Genomic DNA, 9,172 nt, shown 5'->3' on the forward strand with positions numbered 1-9,172 from the left:
AATTCTAGACAAATTGTAATTAAAATCTGATTGATGTACGGTACGGAAAAAGTTCTGAATTACATATCTGGAAGCTTATCTCAATTTTTTAATATTTTCCAAAATGTATCTATCATACAGTTCGGAACTTTTTCCGTATCATACATCAATCAGATTTTAATTACAATTTGTCTAGAATTTATTATAAGCATTTTAAAATGATCTCCCTATGCTGCGCTGTAGGATCTGTCAAAGTTAACACCGTCGTGTGTCTTCTTCTTATTTTTACTTGGATTCGTCTATAATTATCAAGATGTTGGGGTCAGAGCAAATTAGTACTCATTTTATGGTTCCAGTGTACTAAGTTCACCAGTACCCAGCGGTACCCAGTAAAACCAAGCAATCCTTCGCTTCGAATTTGAATTTGTTCTAATTTCCCATCGTTGTCATTGCATTTGTTTGTTTATAATTTTTCGGTCGATGATGGTGATGTATTGGGAATATATTGCAGATAAAATTATTTATTTTTTCGTCATTTTATATCTTTTTATTCTTTTAGGTTGGTTTATATGCAGTACCCGAGCAGCACAAGTCAGACAAAAATGGTTGCAGCAACTTAATTGTGACTGAATCCGGTCACATATGAGTAGCAGTAACTTATGTGGAACATGTGTGCTGCTAGGGTACAGCAAAAGCAGTGGTGCGTAATATCTTGGAAGCACACACATTCATTCCGGTGATCATTTTGCCTTTTGGTAAAATAAAAAAGAACGTTGTTTTACACATGTATGGAGTCGTGGGCAATGGTCTCCATGCGGCAGCTGCTCTGCCATCCGGTAATAGAGTTACCGTGATCACTGCGGAACAAATCAACTTATGTCTTCTTCACACTCCAGTCCAGGGTTTTCAGCGCGAAGTATGTGATCCATTCTGTCCGCGGACTAAGCAGCTTATAAATGGCTTCAATGTCTGACAGGAGCAAGAATCCCATCGGGTGATCACCAAGAACTCCTTTTTAGTGACAGTTGGGTGCTAGAGCAGAGAAAGTTCGTTCTTTCCGGTGGGGTTGATTTGGGATGATCAACAGATGTGCACTTTTTCTGACCGCCCATTCAAGGGCTTCGAACAACAATTATTCGATTGTTCTGTCTTTTCGGTTTGATAGGGCGAGATTCCTTGCTGTGGCCCAAAGTTTGATAAAGTCGCATCAAAGGCGTGGATCGCTCGCTTGAACGTGTTGGCATCAGGAATATGGACGGACTTCCACTTCTGGCTAGCCCTCTTGTGCTGGAGCCTCAAGATATCGCCATAGACAAAGTTTACAACTATGTTAACACTCCTCCGACCGTGCCACCCAAACAGTCGGAACGCTATTTTCAAATCGCTATATCTCAGCCGTTAATGAACCGATTTAGGGACTCACAAATTTTCCCGTCCATCAAGATGTTGAGATCTCCGATCGGACAAAAATGACCTCTGTGGACCTCCAAACGTCGGAGCAAGTCGTGATTTTCATACAAATTGCGTGGTTGGTGCTCACCAGCTTGATGTTCATGCTAATATTAGTAAGATATTTCGAAATCCGTGAGATTTAGAAAGTTGCTGTCTTCTACAATTTTGTTCAGGAGGCCAAAACCATACTGTCGCTGATTATATTATTTCGGAACTCGTCCGCTTGGCGGCGCTAGTGTATACGAGAAAGATCGCTGGGTCAAATATTTCGAAATCTGTAAGATTTAGAAAGCTGCCGTCTTCTACAATCTTGTTCAGAAGTGTAAAACCATACTGTCGCAGATCATATTATTTCGGAACCCGTCCGCTAGGCGGCGCTAGTGTATATGGGAATACTCGTTGGGTCAAATATTTCGGAATACGAAAGAATTAGAAAGCTGACGTCTTCTACAATTTTTCTCAGAAGTGTAAAACCATACTGTCGCAGATCATATTATTTCGGAACCCGTCCGCTAGGCGGCGCTAGTGTATATGGGAATACTCGTTGGGTCAAATATTTCGGAATACGAAAGATTTAGAAAGCTGTCGTCTTCTACAATTTTGTTCAGGAGGCCAAAACCATACTGTTGAAGATCATATTATTTCGGAACTCGTCAGCTTGGCGGCGCTAGTTTATATGAGAAAGATCGCTGGGTCAAATATTTCGGAATCCGTAAGATTTAGAAAGCTGTCGTCTTTTACAATTTTGTTCAGGAGGCCAAAACCATACTGTCGCAGATCATATGATTTCTGAACTCGTCCGCTTGGCGGCGCTAGTGTATATGAGAAAGCCGTCTTCTACAATCTTGTTCAGAAGTGTAAAACCATATTGTCGCAGATCATATTATTTCGAACCCGTCCGCTAGGCGGCGCTAGTGTATATGGGAATACTTGTTGGGTCAAATATTTCGGAATACGCAATATTTAGAAAGCTGTCGTCTTTACAATTTTGTCCAGGAGGCCAAAACCATACTGTTGCAGATCATATTATTTCGGAACTCGTCCGCTTGGCGGCGCTAGTGTATATGAGAAAGATCGCTGGGTCAAATATTTCGGAATCCGTAAGACTTAGAAAGCTGTCGTCTTTTACAATTTTGTTCAGGAGGCCAAAACCATACTGTTGAAGATCATATTATTTCGGAACTCGTCCGCTTGGCGGCGCTAGTGTATATGAGAAAGATCGCTGGGTCAAATATTTCGAAATCTGTAAGATTTAGAAAGCTGACGTCTTCTACAATCTTGTTCAGGAGTGTAAAACCATACTGTCGAGGATCATATTGTCTCGGAACTCGTCCGCTTGGCGGCGCTAGTGTATATGGGAATGCCCGTTGAGTCAAATATTTCGGAATCCGTAAGATTTAGAAAGCTGTCGTCTTCTACAATTTTGTTCAGGAGGCCAAAACCATACTGTCGCACAGGTTGTCCTACGCTCAGGGAAAAAAATCTGCTCTTTGGTTTTACTCCATCTGAACGATTTTATAGTCATAACTGAGTAAGTTTAACTAATAGAGAGATATTTGAATTTTCTAAATGTTATAACAAACTGTCAAAAAAAATTCACACCAGGAATTCCTCCGGAAGTTCCTCCAGGAATTCCTCCGGAAGTTCCTCCAGGAATTCCTCCGGAAGTTCCTCCAGGAATTCCTCCGGAAGTTCCTCCAGGAATTCCTCCGGAAGTTCCTCCAGGAATTCCTCCGGAAGTTCCTCCCGGAATTCCTCCGGAAGTTCCTCCGGAAGTTCCTCCCGGAATTCCTCCGGAAGTTCCTCCAGGAATTCCTGCGGAAGCTCCTCCAGGAATTCCTGCGGAAGTTCCTCCAGGAATTCCTGCGGAAGTTCCTCCAGGAATTCCTGCGGAAGTTCCTCCAGGAATTCCTGCGGAAGTTCCTCCAGGAATTCCTGCGGAAGTTCCTCCAGGAATTCCTGCGGAAGTTCCTCCAGGAATTCCTGCGGAAGTTCCTCCAGGAATTCCTCCGGAAGTTCCTCCAGGAATTCCTCCGGAAGTTCCTCCAGGAATTCCTCCGGAAGTTCCTCCAGGAATTGCTCCGCAAATTCCTCCAGGAACTCCTCCGAAAGTTCCTCCAGGAGTTCCTCCGAAAGTCACTTCAGGAATTCCTCCGGAAGTCCCTCCAGGAATTCCTCCAAAAGTTCCTTTAGGAATTCCTCCAAAAGTTCCTTCAGGAATTCCTCCAGAAGTTCCTGCCGAAGTTCTTCCGGAAGTTCCTTCAGCAATTCCTCCTGAAGTTCCTCCAGGAATTCCTCCGTAAGTTCCTCCACGAATTCCTCCGGAAGTTCCTCCAGGAATTCCTGCGAAAGTTCCTCCAGGAATTCCTGCGAAAGTTCCTCCAGGAATTCCTCCGGAAGTCCCTCGGGGAATTCATCCGGGATTCCGCTGCCGGTCGCTTGGGGGGCTGTGGCGGTGGGAGTATTGCAATCACACGAGGGCGAGCCGGGAGGGCTGGAAAGTTCACCTCGTTGATTACAGGAACACGGTTCTTCTCCGGAATGGTCCTGGTGGAAGCCTTCTTCCGGATTTCCAGGAACTTGGCTCGCTTTGGGCAGCCCTTTGTTGTGGCCCCATGTTTATCGCCACAGTTGGCGCACTTGGGATTGGCCACCTCTATTTTGTGGCACTCGTTAGTCGGATGGTGTTCGCCACACTTGTTGCAGCGCGGCTTCATGCGGCAGTTCCTGGTGCCGTGCCCGAAATTGAAGCAGTTGGTACATTGCGTGACATCGCGGTGCACTGTGCGATATCACCCCAGTCAGCGATGGTGTAATTTATAACGCCAACCAGCTTCAGGTCCTGGATCAGGTAAAGCTGGTAGCGATATCTCCTCGCCTTGTCGTGACGAGCGATCTTGTGCACGGCTACTGGCTTCAGTCCGCAAATTTCGAACTCTGCTTGGAGCTCTTTCTCCTTCATGGACTCTCCTTCCGTGGAGTCCTCGCAGCAAAGCCTTGAGCGGCTTCGTGCCGGGGTGGTCATGAGTGCAGTACTCATACTTGTGGACCTTGAGGAAATCCACGACGGATTGATGATGGGCCTTGTTTGCCGGCATCACATTTCAGCCCCTAAGCGATCAGCTGGCAAATTTTTGTGCGCAAATCGGTCGGACACACCTTTTACAAACACGGGCGGGCACTTCTCCTTCCACTCTGGTTGCACCTGCGGCAGCTGCGATTGCTGCTTCTTTCTCTTTTTCTTTATCAAGCAGCAACGGCGAGAACACGTTGCTCTGCAAAAGCTGCTTGGAGGGGTTACCCGCGCCTCCAAGAGCAGTGCGCTTAGGCACTTTCCAGCGATCGAATCGGCCACCGAGTCTCCCATGACGGGTCCGGAAGAAAATAACGCCAACGCGACGAAGCGAAAACGTAAACAGCGAACGAACGAGAAAAAACACTTGGAAAAAATGCGCGAGCAAAAAACACGTTCGTACGTGCTGCTGTCTCAAACTGGAATCGATCGGATCCCTTTGTTCTTTGTATCCCAGCGCCTTCTGGTGAAAATGTCATACGAAACATTGTTTCGTGTGACATGCTCGCAAGGTGGCGGTAGAGGAAAAAAATGTTCAAGCTGTTACGTCTGTTCGTCTGTGGTTTTAGCCTCCTGAACGAAATTGCAGAAGACGCCAGCTTTCTACATCTATCGGATTTCAAAATATTTGACCCAACGAGTATTCCCATATACACTAGCGCCGCCAAGCGGACGAGTTTCACAATAATATGATCTGCGACAGTATGGTTCTGCACTCCTGAACAAGATTGTAGAAGATGGCAGCTTTCCAAATCCTACAGATTCCGAAATATTTGACCCAACGGGCATTCCCATATACACTAGTGCCGCTAAGCGGAAGAGTACCGAAATTATATTATCTTTGACAGTATGGTTTTACACTCCTGAACAAAATTGTAGAAGACGTCAGCTTTCTAAATCTCTCGGATTCCGAAAAATTTGACCCAACGAGCTTTCTCATATACACTATTGCCGCCAGGCGGACGAGTTCTGCCTCCTGAACAAAATTGTAGAAGACGTCAGCTTTCTAAATCTTTCGTATTCCGAAATATTTAACCCAACGAGTATTCCCATATACACCAGCGCTGCCAAACGGATGAGTTCGAAATAATATGATCTGCTACTGTATGGTTTTGGCTTCCTGAACTTAATTTTCAAAGACGGCAGCTTTCTAAATCTAACGGATTCCGAAATATTTGACCCAACGGGCATTCCCATATACACTAGCGCCGCTAAGCGGACGAGTTCCTAAGTAATATGATCTTTGACAGTATGGTTTTACACTCCTGAACAAAATTGTAGAAGACGTCAGCTTTCTAAATCTTTCGTATTCAGAAATATTTGACCCATCGATCTTTCTCATATACAGTAGCGCCGCCAAGCGGACGAGTTCCGAAATAATATGATCTGCGACAGTATGGTTTTACACTCCTGAACAAGATTGTAGAAGACGTCAGCTTTCTTATTCTTTCGTATTCCGAAATATTTGCCCCAACGAGTATTCCTATATGCACTAGCGCCGCCAAACGGACGAGTTCCGAAATAATATGATCTGCTACTGTATGGTTTTGGCCTCCTGAACTTAATTTTTAAAGACGGCAGCTTTCTAAATCTTACGGATTCCGAAATATTTGACCCAACGGGCATTTCCATATACACTAGCGTCGCTAAGCGGACGAGTTCCGAAATAATATGATCTGCGACAGTATGGTTTTACACTCCTGAGAAAAATTGTAGAAGACGTCAGCTTTCTAAATCTTTCGTATTCCGAAATATTTGACCCATCGATTATTCCCATATACACTAGCGCCGCCTAGCGGACGAGTTCCGAAATAATATGATCTGCGACAGTATGGTTTTGGCCTCCTGAACAAAATTGTAGAAGACGACAGCTTTCTAAATCTTTCGTATTCCGAAATATTTGACCCAACGAGTATTCCCATATACACTAGCGCCGCCTAGCGGACGGGCTCCGAAATAATATGATCTGCGACAGTATGGTTTTACACTTCTGAACAAGATTGTAGAAGACGGCAGCTTTCTAAATCTTACAGATTTCGAAATATTTGACCCAGCGATCTTTCTCATATACACTAGCGCCTCCAAGCGGACGAGTTCCGAAGTAATATAATCAGCGACAGTATGGTTTTGGCCTCCTGAACAAAATTGTAGAAGACGACAGCTTTCTAAGTCTTACGGATTCCGAAATATTTGACCCAGCGATCTTTCTCATATACACTAGCGCCGCCAAGCGGACGAGTTCCGAAATAATATAATCAGCGACAGTATGGTTTTGGCCTCCTGAACAAAATTGTAGAAGACGGCAACTTTCTAAATCTCACGGATTTCGAAATATCTTACTAATATTAGCATGAACATCAAGCTGGTGAGCACCAACCACGCAATTTGTATGAAAATCACGACTTGCTCCGACGTTTGGAAGTCCACAGAGGTCATTTTTGGTCCGATCGGAGGTCTCAACATCTCAGACAAATCTTGATGGACGGGAAAATTTGTGAGTCCCTAAATTGTTCAAATCGGTTCACTAACGGCTGAGATATAGCGATTTGAAAATAGTGTCTTTCGAGGCATGGTCGTTCGTGTAAGTAAAACCTATCACGGTCGGAGGAGTGTTAACGACTTTATTACCTAAATCGTTGAGTATTATAATTTGTTTCGTATGAGTACCATTCATTATAATGAAAGATGTTTTTTTTCCCTGTGTTAAGTACTTTTGTTCGTTTGAAACCACTGAGTAAATGAAAGTCGACCTTGGCAGAACTTTGCCCGAATTAGTAACAAGTCATATTTTTTAAACTTCTTTTCTTATTATTTTTCTACGTGGCTACTTCGTAAACTCTCTGAATGTAATTCGATGAACTACAACAAAGGTTTTGTGATGCATGCATTGTGCTGATTGTGCCAAATAAAGCGCACGTCTGCTTGGCTGAAGGTTATATCCAGGGCCGGATTTATGGGGGGGCGTGGCCCCGGGCCCCCACAAAACCAACCTTTTTTGTACATTTTGGGGCCCCCACATACCGTCGGCCCCGGGGCCCCCTTCCGGCTGAATCCGGCCCTGGTTATATCGAATGCTACACTGAAATCAAATCCACAATATTTTTTATGTGCGTGAAACATATAGAAGCAAATCTGCTTTCCTAAACTCAATTTTATGTGCAGCATTTAAAGTCTACTAATTGCCAATAGAATTGAAAAGGAAACATATGAAATACGGATGTCAAGCATTTATGATTTATTAGATTTGAGGATATATTTTAAATGTATTTACCCATAGTTGACCAGCTATCAATCCGCGCACATAAAAATCAAAAGCGTTTCAATAAATAATTATTATTATTAATCACCGAAATGGCGGTGGAGCGAGTTAGAAAGTTGCTCTTGCATTCTTAGCATTTGTGTGTAGTTTATTAGAGGTAATGTTTCCTGATTTGATCCTGAAACATTGCCACAAAATTGTGCACAAGAGTTGGGCAGCGATCAATCATGTATTGTATCCACATATAAGGACTGGGCAAAAAACGTAAGCTAAAAAACAAACATGTTATCCAATTGGCCATAAATATGTTTTAGATTATAGAACTTTAAATTACGTATACCGCGTATTCCACTTGCAGGTTGCTGGTAATCAATAGCTGATTTGGGTTGCAACCTCTGCGAACTTCAGTTCTACGCGAAATGCCGCATGTTTCCGCAGCAGTCAACACCGGCTGGGAAGTCCGTCGACGAATGGCAATAGACAACTTCTTCAATCCACTCATTCAGCGTAGAGGAATCAGCATTTCTAATAAAGCAAACATCCCAACAAACAATTTTAACTGAATAAGCTAGTTTTGTAGTTGAATAAGACTATTTTGTTTGAATAAGCGCTCTCTTAGCTTCCAAATGTTTGTTGGGATTGGTCTTCCGGTGCTGATAATCCGAGAGCGCAAATTAGCAACAACGAAGCAACAACAACAGTTGCCGAAGGAGTTATCCTCCTCCGGCAGCTGTTGTCGCTTCGCTAACTTTTGCTCCCGGATTATCAGCACCAAATCGTGAGAACAAACTAAATGATTCGAGATGAGATGAAGAATCATATTGAAGCTTTACGATCGTGGTTGGTCCGACTCGAAATTTCTGCTTGAAGCTTCGGATCTCCGGAAGCCGTTAAATAGGTTCAGTTTAAAGTATTCGAAATAGTGTTTGGAGCTCAAATACGTTGCCAATATCAACAGTAAAGGGGCGTGTTTCTACGATGGCCATCACTTAAAATAGCAACGGATTTGCTGGTTTTGGTAAAATAATTCAAAAAGGCGAATAATCGCGCAGCGTCTTCGTCTTCATCGGGTTCCTACAGCGGAAAAATCATCAACTATTGTAGATCCAGTTGAAAACCGAACTGAGGTCTCGCGACAATCGCATTTTCTCCTATCTCCAGATGTCGCAACTGCATTGCGAGTAGTGCGCATCTATGCCACAGCCGTGCGCCATCATGCGCACCTCTCGCGATGCAGTTGCGACATTCGGAAATGGGAGAAAATGCGAATGTCGCGAAAGCTCAGTTTGGTTTTCAACTGGATCTACAATATCTCGTTGAGCCAGAAGGTTTCCATGTCGTATTTCACCCAGTAAATGGAACAAGTCAGACCACCTGTCGAACCAAGGATGATTTGCAAAATATCGAAG

Source organism: Armigeres subalbatus, chromosome 1 (assembly GCF_024139115.2).
Source record: "Armigeres subalbatus isolate Guangzhou_Male chromosome 1, GZ_Asu_2, whole genome shotgun sequence".
Classification (NCBI taxonomy): Eukaryota; Metazoa; Arthropoda; class Insecta; order Diptera; family Culicidae; genus Armigeres; species Armigeres subalbatus.